The sequence below is a fragment of the Carassius carassius genome, chromosome 21, assembly GCF_963082965.1.
Source record: "Carassius carassius chromosome 21, fCarCar2.1, whole genome shotgun sequence".
Taxonomy (NCBI): Eukaryota; Metazoa; Chordata; class Actinopteri; order Cypriniformes; family Cyprinidae; genus Carassius; species Carassius carassius.
The window spans coordinates 29,802,339-29,823,962 of record NC_081775.1 but is presented as its reverse complement, the minus strand read 5'-3'; the positions used below and the strand labels follow the sequence as shown (position 1 = coordinate 29,823,962).

At 39.1% G+C, this 21,624-nt stretch overlaps 1 protein-coding gene across 4 annotated transcripts in view; it reads right to left on the bottom strand.

Annotated features, from left to right (window-relative positions):
* LOC132098106 (homeobox protein cut-like 2) overlaps positions 1–21,624 on the bottom strand; it is a 160,845-nt gene that overhangs the window by 122,528 nt on the left and 16,693 nt on the right. The window contains exons 2-3 of one of the 4 annotated variants that reach the window (XM_059504250.1): positions 415–508; positions 90–233 (exon numbers count right to left, since the gene is read on the bottom strand). The exons of the other annotated variants lie outside the window; for them this stretch is intronic. The gene's annotated coding sequence lies outside the window, so the exon portion shown is untranslated. The remainder of the gene's footprint in view (positions 1–89; positions 234–414; positions 509–21,624) is intronic. 4 annotated transcript variants of the gene reach the window in all.

Below are 21,624 nucleotides of genomic sequence, written 5' to 3'. Positions count from 1 at the left end.
ATTTTCCTCTTGCAAAGCTATAAATCTTGAACTAACCCTTTCTGGTTACCCTGTTTTTCCTCCACACATTTTTCAGTTATCACATGTACCTGTTTATGAGTCTTTCTCTGTTATTACACCAGTGATCAGCTGTCCGACTGAGGCAGAAATATTCACTTTTGCTTCAGCCGCCCAACTCTTTTCACCCTCTAAAGAGAGAGGTCCGTCCTTTCGAGAACCAAACCTGCTTCCAACTGCAGAAGAAAGAGTGGGCTTCAATTAGTGTGTCTCCTGGGCTCCCCCCGTCCCATTACCCACCATAAATCCTGATGCTTTACGATTAGGTGCATAAAATGAGACATCCATCTGGACAGTAAATAAAAGCTTGTCAGTGGCCTGACGCCAAGCCTGAGCACAGCTTCCTGTGAAACTCACCTCTATGTGCGGAAAGTCAGACGTCAACACCACCCATACAAGACAGAAACTGTCTGGACAAATCAGACGATCACATGCTTGGATTATATGTACACTGAAAAAAAAAATGACATTGAAACAATTTTACAGTCTGTTATGCAGAATGCTTTTTTAATCCCACTTTATTTCCTGAATTTGAATTGAGGTAACACCGAATATAGAATTGCATTTTGAATTTGAATAACAGAAAGTAGAATTAAACTAATCTTGTTATTGTTAAACTGTTAAAAATAGAGTTAAAATTATTGAAATATAAATATTACATTAAAAATGTTGCTTTGACAACTTACTAAAAAAAATATTGTTTAAGGTGAACCACTAATGCCAAATAAAATAATAATAATAATAATAATAAACATCTTTTAATATTTCAGAAAAAAAGACAAAAAGCATGAATAAAATACTAAAATTAAAACAAAAAATTTAAACCTGAAAACAAAAATAAAAATAAAATAACACAGACTGAAATTCAAAGAAATTCCTATAACTGTGATCTGTTTTTGTTAAAACGATCTTGTCGAATTGTAAAACATTTCTAAAAATAATTAATAAAAAAAATGTTTAAGGTTACAGAAACTTACAGACACATATACATATGTTTGAAATGACACCTACACAAATTTCTAATCAATTGTAAATATATATATATATATATATATATATATATTTTTTTTTTTTTTTTTTCTATACATTTATGGAGCAGAGTGAAAGAATACTTCATTTCCCAGAATCCTTCACTTGACCTGAGTGAAAACTTTTTATCAATCTAGCACTAGATCAGAGAGTTTCGGATAATCACTGAAAGTTCAGACTCTTTCTAACACATGACTTTGAATATCGTATGGACATTTATACTGTGTTTTTGTTTTTTATCACTTCTATAGTCAAAATTTACACTTCTTTTTAAGATAGATAACAGAAATTACATTTGGATCAACTAGATTTCTTCAATGGTGCGATTACCCATTAAGTATTTTAGTCATGAATTCTTCCCGTTCTCTATTAAAGGCATGGTGCACAGAGTCCTTCAACTGAGATGCGATCATACCCATCAGCCACTGAACAAATGAAGGCAAATATTTCAAGAATTTAGGCTCGCAGTTATGACTCAAAAACGTTTGCTGTTGCACGGCAGGCTTGTGCATTTAATATGGTTAAAAAAAAATAAAAACGTTCAACTCTTTGTTTGCTTGCCTTTATCTTTTTAACATGATGCAACATCAAAGAACAAGGAGTCAATCAGGAGCGAGCCGCTTCAGGCCTACAGTGTGTGACTGCCAGAGGCCAAGGGCCGCAGGAAACCTCACCACAGGGGCCACGCAGCTCCTGATAGACACTCAAGTCTCAACGACATAATGAACGATGGTGATTCGTTTGCACTGGACTGAAATGACTCCCTGAATGACTGCAGTGCATATTAAACAACCAAACCAAACAGAGCAGTGTTTGTGCGGGACACCACAGGACCAAATCTTATTTCAATTTAGTGAGAGAGACAGAGTGGAGCCTGAAAATGATCAGGGATCAGAGGGAATAAGATTCAAACATGAACACACAGCATGAGCACCACAACACAATAATAATTTACCATTTCTTTTTTAATTATTATTATACATTTGAAAAATAAAAATAAATTTAATTGCATATTCATTTAATACATTTTATTAATGAAATAATGCATTTACAGATAAATTACTTTATAAATATATATATAAAAAAAGAACACTATATAAATGTAAAAATATATACATTTTAAATTTTTACATAACTACATAAACAGACTAACACAACAAAATATTATATAAATATAATTATACTAATAATAATAAATTATTTTGTAATAAATTTGCTTTAATTAATTTATTAAACAAAACCAATAACAAAACAATCAAATTTAGTATAAGCTAACTGTTAAATGCATGTCACCATTGTGAGCATCTGTTCTGTCTTCATTCTGATTGGCTGTTTAAGGATCCCATCAAATCCCATCCAAACTATCAAAGGATCAGTCTGAACTCCTGGCGTCCCGGCACTGACTCAACACCACTCTTGTTCATCACACCGCTGTCACGTTACATCACGTCTGTCAATGAGAAAAACTGCACTTCCTATTAGCGGCAAGCATTTCGCAGTTGCTCCCGATTTCAAAACACTGTAAAAATCACATTGGAGGGGACGTATTTATTATTGCTCTGTGCATGGGGAGGATAGTAGTCTGATTTATTGCGCTGCGATGTTAAAAGTAGGACACTTTCACAAGAGGGGGAAGTTCTAAAGAAGAAGTGCGGAGAGCTTATTTGCTATAGGCATGCAATCAGTGAGGAATTCAAAAGCTAGCCTGGCCTCCAGAGCTCTTTAATAAGAGAATGAGACGGGGGTACACACCACACACACGTATAACACACACACACACACAAACATTTTCCCATGTGACACCATAAAAGTATCTTGAAGGCAAGGCCAGCTATTGTCTCTTTGTTCCGACACGGCTGTGAACATGTTTTTATGTGTGGTCCGAGTAAGAGCGAGCTTCAGGAGACCCGAGCTGCTGTGCTGGTCAGCTGAGGCCATATTAACACAAAGCCCAAAAGAACTGGGTACAGGAACAAGATGTTTGACATTTAAACACATCACATTATACCCAAATGTAAAACACAGCTCTATAAGAACATCTACCTCACTCTTAAAGACAACAGCTTGACTACTGCAACAGAACCTCAGCAGTTCTTTTACCTCGTTTACGATTAATGAACGATTATTTTGTTTCTGTTTAGTTTTTTGCCCTCATAGTTCACTGACAAGGTTTGAACTGTAAATATGATTGACTAGTAAAGGTGAGATATTTTTTCCTAATTAAAGAGCGATCTGACATCATCGCTCACTATCAGCAGTTTATTTATCTTTGTTCGTAACATTTTTCACTAGGGTTGGATATCGTTTGAATCTTATCGATTCCGATTCTGTTTATGGATTCTGATTCTTATCGATTCCTAGTTTCGATTCCAATAAGATAAAAAAAATCCAATTTAAAAAAAAATTAAGTCAAACATTTAGATGTCAAACATTTTTACAAAGCATTCTGTTGCAGCTGAATAACATGAGCAAAAATCAGCAGCCTTCAATTTAGAAATTTGTGCTTTAAAAAAAAAATACCATAGCAAAAACTAGATTAATATAAATTTCTAATATTAATGTGTTAAAGACAAGTAAACAGTCAGTAATAAGATAGGAACAAACAAATCAATTAGCAATATCATAAATAAATACAACTAAACTAAATTTCAGGTACAGAAACTGTAATTAAGCGTTTAAAAACACTGCATAGTTTTCTTTTTATAAATAAAGATTAATCAATTAAAGTTATTAAATATATTCAGTCAAGATCAGTGAATGGTTTTCTTTTGTTCTTTGACTAACATAAATGACAGGCAGCGCGTTTATTTTTTGTTTTCTTTCTTTCAAAAACGGCTGTGTTTATGATGACATACTGATGCAGTTTTCTGTATACTGGTGGACAAATATGAAAGAAGTCAGCTCTCTGTGCACGCGCTTGAGCTTCATGCACGCTGCACACAAACAGGGCACAAATTCTTTCTGTTCCTACACTCGTTTTTAATCAAATTGGAACGCGAACACAGGAATCGTTAAGCAGAATCAAAATGCACGCGTCTTATTGAATACCCGGTTTTTGGAAATTTGCAACCAGTTCTAAAATGGGACTGGTTTTCGATACCCATCCCTATTTCTTACACATTATTGCTCGGTGTAAGAGATAAATAAAGATCAGATAAAGATAAATTAGCACAGTACCAGTACGAGCAGAGGTGGAAAGAGTACAAAAATATTCTTCTCAAGTAAAAGTACCATTACATTAATGAAATTTTACTTAAGTACAAGTAAAAGTACCAGTCTAAAAATCTACTCAAGTAAAAGTAAAAAGTAGCTCATTTAAAATTTACTCAGAGTAAAAATTACTTAGTTACATTTTAACAGTGGGAGGGAGTCAAAAATGGGACAGACCAAGGTTGTCAAACTCAGTTCCTGGAGGGCCACAGTCCTGCACAGTTTAGATATAACCCTAATTAATCACACCTGATCCAGCTAATCTAATCATTTAGGTTTATTTGAAAACTACATGATATGTGTGCTGGAGCAGGGTTAAAACTAAACTCTGCAGGGCTACGACCCTCCAGGAACTGAGTTTGACACCCCTGGGATAGGTCTATTAATCTCAAACTACAACCCGAATTCCGGAAAAAAGTTGGAACGTTTTTTAAATTTTAATAAAATGAAAACTAAAGGAATTTCAAATCACATGAGCCAATATTTTATTCACAATAGAACATAGATAACGTAGCAAATGTTTAAACTGAGAAATTTTACACTTTTATCCACTTAATTAGCTCATTTAAAATTTAATGCCTGCTACAGGTCTCAAAAAAGTTGGCACGGGGGCAACAAATGGCTAAAAAAGCAAGCAGTTTTGAAAAGATTCAGCTGGGAGAACATCTAGTGATTAATTAAGTTAATTGATATCAGGTCTGTAACATGATTAGCTATAAAAGCTTTGTCTTAGAGAAGCAGAGTCTCTCAGAAGTAAAGATGGGCAGAGGCTCTCCAATCTGTGAAAGACTGCGTAAAAAAATTGTGGAAAACTTTAAAAACAATGTTCCTCAACGTCAAATTGCAAAGGCTTTGCAAATCTCATCATCTACAGTGCATAACATCATCAAAAGATTCAGAGAAATCTCTGTGCGTAAGGGACAAGGCCGGAGACCTTTATTGGATGCCCGTGGTCTTCGGGCTCTCAGACGACACTGCATCACTCATCGGCATGATTGTGTCAATGACATTACTAAATGGGCCCAGGAATACTTTCAGAAACCACTGTCGGTAAACACAATCCGCCGCGCCATCAGCAGATGCCAACTAAAGCTCTATCATGCAAAAAGGAAGCCATATGTGAACATGGTCCAGAAGCGCCGTCGTGTCCTGTGGGCCAAGGCTCATTTAAAATGGGCTATTTCAAAGTGGAATAGTGTTTTATGGTCAGACGAGTCCAAATTTGACATTCTTGTTGGAAATCACGGACGCCGTGTCCTCCGGGCTAAAGAGGAGGGAGACCTTCCAGCATGTTATCAGCGTTCAGTTCAAAAGCCAGCATCTCTGATGGTATGGGGGTGCATAAGTGCATACGGTATGGGCAGCTTGCATGTTTTGGAAGGCTCTGTGAATGCTGAAAGGTATATAAAGGTTTTAAAGCAACATATGCTTCCCTCCAAACAACGTCTATTTCAGGGAAGGCCTTGTTTATTTCAGCAGGACAATGCAAAACCACATACTGCAGCTATAACAACAGCATGGCTTCGTCGTAGAAGAGTCCGGGTGCTAACCTGGCCTGCCTGCAGTCCAGATCTTTCACCTATAGAGAACATTTGGCGCATCATTAAACGAAAAATACGTCAAAGACGACCACGAACTCTTCAGCAGCTGGAAATCTATATAAGGCAAGAATGGGACCAAATTCCAACAGCAAAACTCCAGCAACTCATAGCCTCAATGCCCAGACGTCTTCAAACTGTTCTGAAAAGAAAAGGAGATGCTACACCATGGTAAACATGCCCCGTCCCAACTATTTCGAGACCTGTAGCAGAAATCAAAATTGAAATGAGCTCATTTTGTGCATAAAATTGTAAACTTTCTCAGTTTAAACATTTGCTATGTTATCTATGTTCTATTGTGAATAAAATATTGGCTCATGTGATTTGAAAGTCTTTTAGTTTTCATTTTATTAAAATTTAAAAAACGTCCCAACTTTTCCGGAATTCGGGTTGTAGTTGATTTTAATTAAAGGAATCAGTTATTTAGAATAATAATACATTTGGGCTGTTGCCAGGGAAATCAGTATCAACAAACTCATCTTTTAATGCAGAGGAAATGCAGAAGATTCATTGGAAGTGGCATTTAGATGTATCACACTGTGTAGTGCTGGACAAGAATGCATTTAACCTGCAGTTACAAATGCATGAATAATGTTTTGATATACAAGACATAAAATGTTGAATACTCATTTGAAATAAGAAATTAATTATTTAAAAAAATCAAAAGATAGCCTACTTTAAATGTGAAATTTAAATGGCCAGTATGTGTCAGCAAGTCACTGTTAATAAGTGAGTCATTGCGATTGAACCGAATCATTTAAACGGTTGATTCATTCAGGAACGAAACACTGTCACGTTGCTCAGAGACGCAAAACTGTGCTTTGGTGGCTGTGTTTGGATTATTTTCTGTTGTAGAAATAGAGCTAAAAAAGGCAATATGGTGTCTGAACGCAAGTCTCTTAATTAACTTGTTTACTGAACTGTTATATATATGTATGTATATATTCATGATGATTTTTGGAGGAAACGATGGCATTCTTTGTGTGATTTTGATTTAATATATGAAATTATATAAATATGGGAATTTTCTGTCCCTATATCTTCAATTTTGTGATCATTCTAAATGCATTTTAGGAGACTGAATCACACAGTGAAAGAACGCACTATAAATGCGCGCGCACATCATTAAAACAAAAATAGCACACTCCTCACCACTGTCTTTTTGGCTAATTTGTGCAAAACCTCTTGCTAAAATGTCAAAGCTTCATTTTAACCACTAATGCAACAATGCAATTATTTAGCCTACCTCTTCTTGCGAAGGGTTGATGTCTTGTCGAGATTTTATAAGCTGCTAGTTTGGTCTTCCTAGGCAAGTACAGCTTACACTGCATAATAGAGCATACATATGGCCAGGGGTTCACTTCATTTCCTTCGGGTTCAACTTCAGAATATGACGGGGTTTCGTTTTCAGCGGTGTCTGCACCACTAACGCCTGTTTTGTCCGTCTGCATCTTTCTTGTGATTTTAGCGCCAGTTTGCCCTCCTGCCCATTATTTACTGACGTAGTTTCCAGGGAGCGATTTATTTTTTTTATTCTTATTTATTTTTTTACTCAGTAATTAATGTGTTTTAAAATGTAGCGAAGTACAATACTTCAATCAAAATATACTTAAGTAAAAGTAAAATTACAAATTTAAAAAATTACTTTAAAAAGTATTAGTACACAAAAAAGCTACTCAATTACAGTAACGCGAGTAAATGTAATTCGTTACTTTCCACCTCTGAGTACGAGTGATTGCGTGTGTGAATTACTCATACCGTCTCTATATTATTGTGAAGCTGTGGGTTGTAAATAGCCTAGTTCCTTCAAAAGTAGAAAAATAAGAAGTTTTGAGATTCTAAGCTACTTTAGTGATAAATCACAGGACAGCGCTGACAACTAGTTTCTGCTTTCCTCTGTGCGCGCGATCTTCACAGCTACTGTTTATATGAGTGTTCGTGCCACAATGCAGCTGCGCAAACATGGTAGCTCGATATAGTAATACACATCCGGTCATTTAATCGCTTGAATGTCCAAACCATAAAAATTGAATTTGAGTTTCGATTACTTTTCGATTAATCGTCCAGCCCTAAGTTCCACTGAAATCATGCACAAGATTTAATCTCTTCTGAATTTGTACACTAGCTTTGTGTAGAAACAAATAAGCTGAAATCACTATTTGCTGAAAAGCTCTCAAATATAACAAACAACAGGCAAAAAAAGAAGGAAAACCTGCTATAATACCTTGATGTGCTAATAATATGATGATGATGAGGATAATAAGAATAGTAATTATTATTATTTTGCATGATTTATTGCATTGCATGATCTATATTATGAAATTAAACAAATCAATAAATGAATACATTACTACTGCAAAAACATATTTAGTGTAAAATACTTAAAATATTTTATTAAAGTCTCATTATATTACAACAACAACAACGATTATTTTTACTATGATCTTTATTGTAGTCAAAATATTAACATTTTAACTAATAATAAACATTATAATTATCAATTATTATTATTATTATTATTATTATTATTAATTATTATTATTATTATTGTTATTGTGTAACGTATTAAAATTAAACATAACAATAAATTTATATTTTACTCTTGCAATAATAAATAGTGTGTTTTATTTGTTAATATAATAATAATAATAATATAATTTCCAAAAATATAAGTTCTAAAAATTATACAATCAAATAAATAAACATTCCTACAGTGATATGTTGTGAAATAAATAAATGATTATTTACTACTACTAATAATAATAATAATTTCCAATTATATGTATTTAAATTATGAAATTAAACAAACAATAAATTACTGTTGAGATAATAATTAATTTTAATAATAATAATAATAATAACAAAACTATTATTATTATTATTATTATTAATATTTTTCAGAACAACACAAACTAAAATGCTAATATGTATGTCTTAAATTATAAAGAGCTTTAATTTTGGCAGACCACCACAGTTATTTGCCACGCTGGAGAATATCATCCTTAAATACTTCAGGCTGAAAAAGAAAATGATGGATATCCAACAACAGACAGTGCTTCACTTCATTTGTACACTTTTAAATCCTGTTATTATATTATCTGCGTCCAGGCTGACATAAACGAACAAGTCCATCGCTCCATGAATTCATCTGCAGTCACAAATCCAAAACTCCAGGAGAATCTCAGAAACAATGTTTAAGACGCGCTCATTACAGTTTCCTGGTAGTGTAATAAACATTTAATGGTGGTATAGAGATGGATAACAGAGCTGGCTTCAACAAAAAATTGGAGGAAAGCTGTTGCAGAGTCACTTCTGTCACATCTCCGCCGTCCTACATAATAAAAGCGTGGCAAAACCAAAGTGCAGCAGACAAACTCCAACAGTCGTGCTTATCTGCAGTGAAACTCAGAGATCTGCATACAGTTAAAAGACAAACAGTCCTGTAAATAAAGACGGCTGTCCGGCAACTGTCTTCCCCTCGACGCCATTATTGACCCAGTCAGATGCTCTGCTGATTAAAAATTGATCCCTTTGGAAAAATCTAATCAACAGAACAGGATTCTTTCATATGAGGAGGGCACAGCTGCTGACATGAGGGCTGCAGACCTGTTATTAACCCCTGATCCGCCACACAAACACACACTCATGCACGCTCTCCCTCAAGGCCCCGGCCCAGACGTCTTGAATTATTCAGGAGACTCTGTGGCCACCTCACCTCAATTTATGCAGGCCGCTGCTTTTAATGGACCATCTTGGGCCCCTGAAGAGCGGTCAGCGGAGGGACGGGGCGTCTGAGCCGGCCGGTGGGCTGCTGGCGGTTAATGATGTCACGCGTCTAGACGGCCGCCGCTCTTGGCCTTTGTCCGAGAGCCAGCTGCGGGTGAGACAGGAGGGCTGGGAATAAGAGCGCTTCCCACGCCACACTGATTATTATACTTTAACCACTAGACACGAGGTTCCCATTCGTCATGTTTCATCTAAACCAACAGTGATGCCAGAATATAAATGCTCTACAACAGCGGAGTGATAGTGTACAATATTATCATGTCTTGAGGGCAGAAGGCTCTCGAATAAATGCCGAAAATTTACATTTCCATCCAATGCGAGTAAGAATACAGATCAATCTGAATGCTAAACAGCTGATGCCAATCAAAAAAAATTCAGATGATTCAACTGATCTCTCAAAGATATTGGATTTTAGTGCTTCAAAAAACCTTAAAAATGCACATTTTACACATTCACTGCAAAAAAGGAAAAAAAAAGAAATGGGTGAGGGGGGGTAATGCATCAAGTAGCATTGAGATTTGAGCTCATCTCTTAATTTTAGCCATTATGAATTTGTTTGTTCGCTACATGCAAAATGTCCAAGTCACTACAGATTTCTTCAGCAAATGATCAATTAACAATACAAAAAAATAATCTGTTGATTTGCTAATATTTTTGTGTTAATAGAAATCTTTTGTAATATTATACATCTTTACTGTCGCTTTTGACTGACTGATCTAATAAAATAATGATTAAAAGTTTTTTTAGTTTTTTTATTAACCAACCACAAACTTTTGAGCAGTACTGTAAATAGTAATACTTAAATTACTTTTGTGTGCAGAAAAAAAGCAATATTTGCCTCTCCAGAAAATAACATCTTGCTAAGCAGAAACAATTTGTGCAATAGTTTGAAATAGACACACAAACTTCAAATATGGTGAGACAATCATCAACACACCATTAAATCTGAAAAAAAAGGCTTTTAACATCACCACATGACATACAACTAACAATAATGACAACAACAGCATAAAGAAACACTTTAACACTTTGACTTTCCTCATGCAGCAATTCATGCTGGCAGCTCAGAAACCCTAAAGTTATATATAAACTTATGCACATTCAATATATGATTCAATATAATAATGTGTTTAACGTTAATTTTACGTGTATTTTACTTTACTTTCGTATTTTTAATTTAAACGTTTAAGCTTTTTATTATTATTACTTATTTTTATTTATTAATTTATGTATTATTATTTAATTTTACTTAATTATTTGATTTAATTTTATTTTATTAATTAATTAATTAATTTTATTTTTTATTTTAAATATAAAAATGATACCTCAGCTTATGTAAATACTGGTGATGTCATTTGAAATTGTTCACCAGTGACTGTGAACAGTCACCAGTCCCAATCTGAAGAAATGTTTTGGTGTTATATGCACCCAAAAACATGTTTCATGTATGAAACGCATGTTATCCTTGATTTTTGTTTAGTCTTTCTCAATAACCAGCTCACAAACAGTGAAACCCGTATCAATCTTTCTCCTGTTGAACCTCGTTCATCTACCATAAGGGTTTCTGGGTCTCCACATACTACAGGTTCACGGTAAGCGTTCTGAATTCATAAACCAGCTTCTAATCTGTAAAACCCCAAAGAGTCCGAAAGCCTCTCCCACACAACCTCCTGTGATTAGAGCCTCGTCGTATGCCACTCAATACTCGACCTGCTATCATCACACACACAATTACTGCACCATCAGCACCAGCCCAACCTGTTTAGTAATCATTCTTCCAGGAAAAAGCAGGAGGGAGGGGGTGCTGGCGGTTGGCAACTATTTTGTCGTCATGAGACCATCTCCTTGGTGATCCCGTTGACCAAACCTCAAGTGTGCAATTGTGGCTAGTAGTAAGATTGTAAAAAGCATTGCGTAAGGTTTTCCTATCAGCTCAGCGGTGGTCTGCCAATTAACCGATAATATCACAGACTAACATGTTTCACCACGGATCAGATCAGGTCCCTCCATACACCGCTGCCCATTGAAATCATTATGAGAGCTAATTGTGTTCTGAATAACATTTCAAAGGCCACACATGATGCAAACATACTGTCTAAAATGTGCTTATGTAGTTAAACATCAGACTTGAGAATAAGCCTCTTCAAAAGAAAGCTATACTAACCTAAGCATCTGTTCTAACGAGTTTAATTGCCAGACTCAAACTAACTCAAATAAGCACAACTATTCCACCTTCCAAATTCAGCACTGACATTTTAAAATGTTGCCTTTAAATATAAGGTACATTAGAGTCTTCATTCATGAGCCATTTTCTAATTTGTACAACATATTTGATCATCCAAAGTAGATTATATAAACAAGTTATAATCATTTAAGCTGGCTTTGATGTAGTCAAAATTATTAAAATATAAAATAAAATCATCATCATCATTATTTTATATTAAATAAAATATAATATTTAAATAAATTAAGACTCCCCCAAACAAGGACTCATATTGGCTACGGTCACACTGCAGGGCTTAATGCTCAATTCCGATTTTTTATAAAAATTCAATTTTTTTGCAAGGCCGTTCACATTTCCAATTAAATGCGACCTTTTGTGATCTCCTGTGTGAACGTGAAATGACCCAGAAGTGACCCGCATGCGCAGAACAGTACTCAACAGTCAACGACGTCACTCGTTGTTTGCGGAAGTAGCTAACGTTAAACATGGATGTCAACAACAGTGTAGTCAACAGCGGAGCTCTTTTTGCAATATTAAAGTTATTTTCCCAACGGAGCCAGCACAATTACAATCTTCTCGTTTTAAGAAGGAGGAGAGCAAGGTTTTTGGCCATGGCGTTTTGTGGAGCAGTGTTAGCAACGTCGGTACAGAGAAACGTGTGGGTGCGGAGTCGCAGTCAGGAGTGGTGGGATACTGATGTGAGTGGCTTCACTAATACAGAATTCATCAGTTTATCTTCTCGTTCCCGCCTACTTCAACGCAGAATTATGATGTTTGTAGCATATCAATGACGTACCGGTCGGATACATGTGGCCTGGCCGTTCAGACGGAGGTCGCATATCAAAAGATCAATACGTATCGGATTCAGGACCACATACCCAAGTGGCCTGGTCACATTTGAAAAGATCGGATCTGTGTCATTCAGACTGTCATAAAAAGATCAGATACAGGTCGCATAGGGGCAAAAAAAATCGGAATTGGGTCGTTTCAGCCTGCAGTGTGAACGTAGCCATTATTAGTATTATTATTATGATTGTAGTTGTTGTTATTTTGATTAATAACAGATCAATAACTAACTAAAATTTAAAAAGCTGAAGCAATAACTAAAACTGTAATAAATAATAAATAAAAGAAAAAAACTGAGAAAATTATTACAATTTAAACTAAAATTAAAATGTAAAATATAAAACGTAATTCAAAATATTAGTAAACACTATAATAGAAAATAATATTTCAGCAAACTGAAAGAGATCAAAGCCAATCAGAACACCTTTGAGGTATCAGTTTTTTTTAATGGGTTACATGATTTTGGACCAATGAGAATTCAACGTGGGCGGAGCTACTTCGAATCAAACAGATAAAATGTTAATTATGATGCTTTTAACCTCAGTAGCTAGTAACATCAAAAAGATTCAGAAACACGGATGTGATATATTGAGCTCTATCACAGAAACTGGTGTTTTTAAAATATATGAGGAAATATATGAAGCAGTAGTTTTAGTATAAGCTAAAATGCTTTTTCTTTTAACTCTGCTAACTGTGTTTCTCTACAGTTTATACCAGCAATTATTAATCTGATGAAAGCATATGCATACTAATTCAGTGAATGCAAGATCTTTCAGCTGAGTGGCAAAAACAAACACACACAAAGTGAAAGCCACAGCAACCTGTCCTGTGTGTACGTTCAGAGAGACAAAGCGCTTAAAGTGCGTCTGATGTCTGGTGTCATAACAGCGGAGGTTAACAGTGACAGAGCTAAACTCAAGGGCAGGCCTCCCATCTGGAGTCGCCCTTTACAAACGCTACAATCTCCCTCCATCAAGGTGAGTGTGCAGAGAAGTCATCCAGCAGCGCGGAGGGCGATCCCAGCGGCCAGGAAAAAACATAGAGAGGGGACACAACATTACATAACATCAGATTTTTTCCTTCATTTTGAATTGCCTTCACCGTGTCCTTCCAGCAGGTGCAGCTGAGCAAGCAAAAGTCTTATTTAAGCCGGTGTTATTCATATGAAAGGACCACTGGAGAGGAACAGCTCTCATATTCACACACTCCAGCTGAGAACACACTAATCTCACAACAGCTAAAACTACTTATTTTAGCCATTAACACAATTCAGCGCAGTATATCACCCCTCATCAGCCAGTGCTGCTGTACCTACCTACATAGATTAGTGCACAGAACAATGATAAACAGTGCTACTACATAATGTTCAAAGAAATGTGCTGCATTACTTTGTTTATAAGCCTTTTCTTATTTGTTTAGAACATGTTTGACCTAAGTACGTTATTTTTAATAAATAAATAAAAATGTATTTATTTAGTAAAATAAATAAATAAAACATTTAAATCTGATGATAACCTCGCTTTGACGCAAAATTATTTATAAATTATTTATACAATAAAATTCATAGCAAACAATTCAGAAACAGTATATGTAAATAAAATTTAAATATAAACCAACCTCAACAACAAGCAGCACACAAGCTCAAACCCCAGAACAAGTTCTCACATTATTATTATTTGTACTATATTACTTATCAAATAAAAAATAAACAAATAAAACAAACATGTCACAGGACACAAATTATAGGTTAATAGAAATTATATTTAAAAACAATTAAAGATAAATTAGAATATTAGAAATGTTTATATACAGGTGCTGGTCATATAATTAGAATATTATCAAAAAGTTGATTTATTTCACTAATTCCATTCAAAAAGTGAAAATTTTATATTATATTCATTCAGACTGATATATTTCAAAATTTTATTTTTCTTTTAATTTTGATGATTATAACTGACAACTAATGCCTGGTTCACACGGGACGATTTTAAAATTGTCGGACGATTTTCCAAACCTGAGAGACCCCACACACGGCGATAAAAAATCACGGGTCTAACAGTGTTGGTCATACAGTGTGTGGTGTGCAGCCACACGGCAAAATCAACACATCACACACAAACCGATTTGACTCCCGAGCATTCCCAGGTCAGACGGGAAATCTCGCAAAATCCCTCGAGATCAAACGTGACTTCAGAGAAAAACAATCATGGCGGACGAAGAGGATGCAGTGGCCATAGTTTGTCCTTTGTTTGTAACCGAAAAAAAACATAAGAAAAAAAAGAAAAGGCGATTGTCAAAGAAGCGGAGACAAAGTCCTCCATCTCCGACGTCCACCGGACTTTCTGGTGCGCCATGCCGCCGGCTGTTTTGATTTTGTTTCCCGGTACTTCCTCGCCGCCTCGTCACCTCGCTTTCTGATTGGCTACACGCCAAGGTCCACAGGCTGCGTGATCGTTTGTCCTCGGGGGACACCACACACGAGAAGAAATCGGGCCAAATAAATCCAACATGTTGGATATCCCCGATTTGAGATCGGAGCGGTCCCAACGTCCTTCCGAGCAGAGGAGAGCAGTCTTAACACACCACACACGGCAGGAATATCTGATCAGATTATTTTACGATAATCGGAGCATCCTTAAGATTGTCGGAAGGTGTCAATCGGGGCTAAAATCGGCCTAATTATCCTGCCGTGTGAACCAGCCTTAAGGAAAATCCCAAATTCAGTATCTCAGAAAATTTGAATATTGTGAAAAGGTTCAATATTGAAGACACCTGGTGCCACACTCTAATCAGCTAATTAACTCAAAACACATGTAAAGCCTTTAAATGGTCTCTCAGTCTAGTTCTGTAGGCTACACAATCATGGGGAAGACTGCTGACTTGACAGTTGTCCAAAAGACGACCATCGACACCTTGCACAAGGAGGGCAAGACACAAAAGGTCATTGCAAAAGAGGCGGGCTGTTCACAGAGCTCTGTGTCCAAGCACATCAATAGAGAGGCCAAGGGAAGGATGTAGGATGAAAAGATGTGGTAGAAAAAAAGTGTATAAGCAATAGGAATAACCGCACCCTGGAGAGGATAGTGAAACAAAACCCATTCAAAAATGTGGGGGATATTCACAAAGAGTGGACTGCAGCTGGAGTCAGTGCTTCAAGAACCACTACACACAGACGTATGCAAGACATGGGTTTCAGCGGTCGCATTCCTTGTGTCAAGCCACTCTTGAACAACAGACAGCGTCAGAAGCATCTCGCTTCAAAAAGGACTGAACTGCTGCTGAGTGGTCCAAAGTCTTGTTCTCTGATGAAAGTAAATTTTGCATTTCCTTTGGATATCAGGGTCCCAGAGTCTGGAGGAAGAGAACAGAGACACACAATCCACGTTGCTTGAGGTCCAGTGTAAAGTTTCCACAGTCAGTGATGGTTTGGGGTGCCATGTCATCTGCTGGTGTTGGTCCACTGTGTTTTCTGAGGTCCAAGGTCAACACAGCCATATACCAGGAAGTATTAGAGCACTTCATGCTTCCTGCTGCTGACCAACTTTATAGAGATGCAGATTTCATTTTCCAACAGGACTTGGCACCTGCACACAGTGCCAAAGCTACCAGTACCTGGACCATGGTATCCCTGTTCTTAACTGGCCAGCAAACTCGCCTGACCTTAACCCCATAGAAAATCTGTGAGGTATTGTGAAGAGGAAGATGCGATATGCCAGACCCAAGAATGCAGAAGAGCTGAAGGCCACTCAGAGCAACCTGGGCTCTCATAACACCTGAGCAGTGCCACAGACTGATCGACTCCATGCCACGCCGCATTGCTGCAGTAATTCAGGCAAAAGGAGCCACAACTAAGTATTGAATGCTGTACATGCTCATACTTTTCATGTTCATACTTTTCAGTTGGCCAAGATTTCTAAAAATCCTTTCTTTGTATTGGTCTTAAGTAATATTACAATTTTCTGAGATACTGAATTTGGGATTTTCCTCAGTTGTCAGTTATAATCATCAAAATTAAAAGCAATAATCATTTGAAATATATTAGTCTGTGTGTAACATAGAATATAATAAATATAATTAATATAATATACAATTTTCACTTTTTGAATGGAATTAGTGAAATAAATAAACTTTTTGATGATATTCTAATTATATGACCAGCACCTATATATTAGGGGTGTGCACGGATAATCAAACATTCGAATATTCGTTCTCCTCTTATTATTCGATAAATAAAAATGATATTCGAATTTCAAAAAAAAAAAAAAAAAGTTCACAATAAAACCTAATTTGGTCACTTTCTGTGATATTCCACGGCATATTTGAAGATGTATGCAAGCAAAAAATAATTAATGAATGAATAAGGGGCCGTTCACATATCGTGCCTAAAAACGCATGGAAAACGCTAGGCGCGCCGCTTTCTCCTTTCCAAAGCGCTCGGGCAGAAGCGCACCTGAGGCGTCTGCCGTTTGTCACAGTGTCTGGGTTGTGTTCCTGGGTTTCCACTAGATGTCCCCCTTTCTCACGGTGTTTATCATTTATCACTTCCTGTCTCCTTATTTGGTCACCTTCCTCCTTGTTTAGTTAATTGATTGTTCCCCACCTGTCTCCTGTTTCCCCATCATCCTTTTGTGTATTTATACCTGGTCTGTCTGAGTCTTAGTCACGGAGTCCTTGTTTAATGTTGATGTTTATTCATGTCCGTCATCTTGCCTTGCCTTGCCTTGCCTTGTCTTCGTGTTTCGTTTATGTTTGGATTTGTTGGATATCGACCCCTGCCTGGACTGTTTATTCTTTGGATTGCCCCTTTAATAAATACATACCCGCAATTGGTTCTATCTCCGTGCCTCATTGGATCCCTGCCGTGACAGAAGGACTCCGTCACTACAAGAGCCAGCGGTATGTCGGCTTATGTCTCCTCCCCAGCCACAGTGCGGGAGAGGAGTGGATTTGAGGGAACTCGCCTGGTGGTTTTCCGGGGAACCAGAGGAGGTCGCCGAGGAGGGAGTGGTCGAGAGGATATCCAGCACCGCTCTCAACCAGGGCCGCCCTTCGACCCGGGGCTCGTGTGGGATGGATTAGAGCCGCCGTCTCACCATGGCGGACGGAGAGGAGAGAGGAAGCGCACGTCCGCCACAGTGGCGTCACTGCCCATGATGGCCGCTAGTCCAGCGCCACGAGGCAGGATGGACGCCAACACAGCACCGCAACCCAAGGCGATCACGAGTCCAGCGCCACGGTGCAAGATGGCCGCCAGCTCAGCGCCAACGCCCAAGAGGGCCGCTGACTCATTCTTGGACTATTTCGCTACGCTGTCCAAGATCCTAGAGATTCCCAAGACGGTTGACGTCATGGCTGCTGAGCCAGCGCCACAGCACAAGATGGCCGCCAGCCCAGAGCCACAGCACAAGATGGCCGCCAGCCCAGCGCCACAGCACAAGATGGCCGCCAGCTTGCAACCACAGCACAAGATGGCCGACTCAACGCCTGAGTCTCCAGACAAGGTGTCACCGACTCGCCAAAATAGAGGGCGGAGGAGGAGGAGACAGGCGTCTACCGTTCCTCAAAGCCCAGAGGACGTTCCCGAGGCGGTGCCCGATGCTGTTCCGGAGACCGAGGCGGTGCCCGATGCCGAGGTGGTGCCCGATGCTGTTCCGGAGGCCGAGGCGGTGCCCGATGCTGTTCTGGAGGCCGAGGCGGTGCCCGATGCTGTTCCGGAGGCCGAGGCGGTGCACGATGCTGTTCCGGAGGCCGAGGCGGTGTCGATGCTGTTCCGGAGGCCGAGGCGGTGCCCGATGCCGAGGCGGTGCCCGATGCTGTTCCGGAGGCCGAGGCGGTGCCAGATGCTGTTCCGGAGATCGAGGCGGTGCCCGATGCTGTTCCGGAGGCCGAGGCGGTGCCCGATGCTGTTCCGGAGGCCGAGGCGGTGCCCGATGCTGTTCCGGAGGCCGAGGCGGTGCCCGATGCTGTTCCGGAGGCCGAGGCGGGGCCCGATGCTGTTCCGGAGGCCGAGGCGGTGCCCGATGCTGAGGTGGAGGCCATTCCCGATGCGGTGCCCGAGGCCGCTCCCGATGCGGTGCCCGAGGCCGCTCCCAAGGCCGTGACCGAGGCAGTGCCCGAGTCCGTTCCAGAGGCGGTGCCCGAAGCCGAGGCGTCTCAAGTCTCCACAGGCAGTCCAGAGTCGAGTCAGGTTCCAGTTGACCCTCCAGAGGCGAGTCAGGGGCCAGTGAACTCTCCAGAGTCGAGTCAGGTGCCAGTGACCTCTCCAGAGTCAGGGCCAGTCACCGTTGAACTTTCAGAGTTAAGTCAAGTCACTGGGTGGTCTGCTGCTCCGCCCTGTTGGACTCCGGCATCGACCACAGGGGCGTGGTGGTCATCTGCTCCACCCTGGAGGACTCTGGTCTTGACCACAAGGGTGTGGTGGTCTTCCGCTCCGCCCTGGGGGGCTTCCGCTCTGACCACACGGACGTGGTGGTCTTCCGTTCCGCCCTGGGGGGCGTTTGCCCTGACTACACGGTTGTGGTGGTCTTCCGCTCCGCCCTGGAGGACTCTGGCCTTGACCACAAGGGTGTGGTGGTCTTCTGCTCCGCCCTGGGGGGCTTCATGTTGTTTTTTTGTTTTTTTTTCTCCTGTTGTTTTTGTGTTAATGTCGGTCCCTGTTCCTTTCTGTTAGTCTGGCCCTCCGTCCCTCCCCCTGAACCTCCTCCGGTCCTCCTCCCTCCTGGTCTCTCTGTTTTGTGTCTGTCATGGAGCGTCTGGGAGCCGCTCCGTAGAGGGGGGGTACTGTCACAGTGTCTGGGTTGTGTTCCTGGGTTTCCACTAGATGTCCCCCTTTCTCACGGTGTTTATCATTTATCACTTCCTGTCTCCTTATTTGGTCACCTTCCTCCTTGTTTAGTTAATTGATTGTTCCCCACCTGTCTCCTGTTTCCCCATCATCCTTTTGTGTATTTATACCTGGTCTGTCTGAGTCTTAGTCACGGAGTCCTTGTTTAATGTTGATGTTTATTCATGTCCGTCATCTTGCCTTGCCTTGCCTTGCCTTGTCTTCGTGTTTTGTTTATGTTTGGATTTGTTGGATATCGACCCCTGCCTGGACTGTTTATTCTTTGGATTGCCCCTTTAATAAATACATACCCGCAATTGGTTCTATCTCCGTGCCTCATTGGATCCCTGCCGTGACACCGTTGCTAAGCAAAAATGACACGCTCTCTCCATGAAGACACGGAAATTTCAGCAAAGGATAAATGGATTTGCAGCACAAAAAAAATCACTTTCAGTAGCTCTGCTACTAAATTTATTTCAAAATGGCAATCCATATACAGCTATGATCAGCTGTTCCTTCATCTTGGCTGAGCTTTCAATGTTGTTACTGGAAAGATGAAGCTGAATATTTAGTTCTTGTCACATGACCTGCGGTGCGCTTGCAGCATTCCTAAAAGTTGAGATGTTTTTAACTCGATGCGGTGCGGCCGCGCCTGAAAAAAACGGGCGCATCGCACTGCGACCGTGTCGCTTCCATTATGAGCGCGCATACCGCGTGCCTACATTGGAAATAACGACCTTGATCGCGCAAAAGACGCGATATGTGAACGGGCCCTAAGAACTGCGGTCTTCTACAGTACTTCAAATATGCCGTGGAGAATCACAGAAAGTGGCCAAATTGAAGAACATTGTTGCGGCATCTCTCAAGCAACGACTGAACACCGCTAACTTGGAGAATGCAGTGAAAACTCCTCTTCTTGCGTCTGCCCTAGACCCTCGGCACAAACATCTCAGGTTTCTCGATGAAAACATGAGAGAAGTAAGAAAAAAAAACTTTTTGAACATTATCAGAACATTTTCCTTGATGCGAGAGGTCACCAACGATGAAGAGGATGCAATGCCCACTCGTCGGAAAAGGCTGAGCCAGTTCTTCAGCGATGATTACAGAGAGTCCAGCGGAGACGAGTGGGAACAGTTCTTGCTGGAGCCATGTATTCCACCAGATGAGGATCCCATTCAGTGGTGAAGCGAAAACACGAAGCGCTTCACAAAACTTATTCTCTTAGCACACCGTTATTTGTGAGTCCCGCCAACGTCTGTGCCGTCAGAGCGCGTTTTCTCCGCGACCGGCCTTATTGTTAACAGACTAAGGAGCCAACTTTCCCCCGATCATGTTTACATGCCCGTGTTTCTTAACAAGAACATGTAAAACAATAAAAAAAAAAAAAGAAAAAAAAAGATTTGCTGACAGTTTAAAAGTTTCAAAGTTAAGTGTAGGCTACGTTCTACAATAGCCTAATTGCTGCAGGCTGCTTTACGTTTTTTCTTTGTTCACTTTTTTTTTTTTTATTGCTTTTAATCTGTACTTTTGTTTGTTTGCACGCATTGTTAAAGGTTTTCAGCTACAAAACACGATGTGTAATGTTCAAGCTTATTGTGTGTAAGCTTGTTCAAAATGACGGAAACAATAAATGTTGCTGAAAAATAACGTCTGTCTCATTAAACTTAATTTAAATAAATTAAATAATAATGCTTTTTTAGCCATTTGTTGCCCCCGTGCCAACTTTTTTGAGACCTGTAGCAGGCATTAAATTTTAAATGAGCTAATTAAGTGGATAAAAGTGTAAAATTTCTCAGTTTAAACATTTGCTACGTTATCTATGTTCTATTGTGAATAAAATATTGGCTCATGTGATTTGAAATTCCTTTAGTTTTCATTTTATTAAAATTTAAAAAACGTCCCAACTTTTCCGGAATTCGGGTTGTATATATATATATATATATATATATATATATATATATATATATATATATATAAAATTTATATATATAAATTGACATTTTATTATATATAAATATATACAATTACATATTATATACATATAATAACAA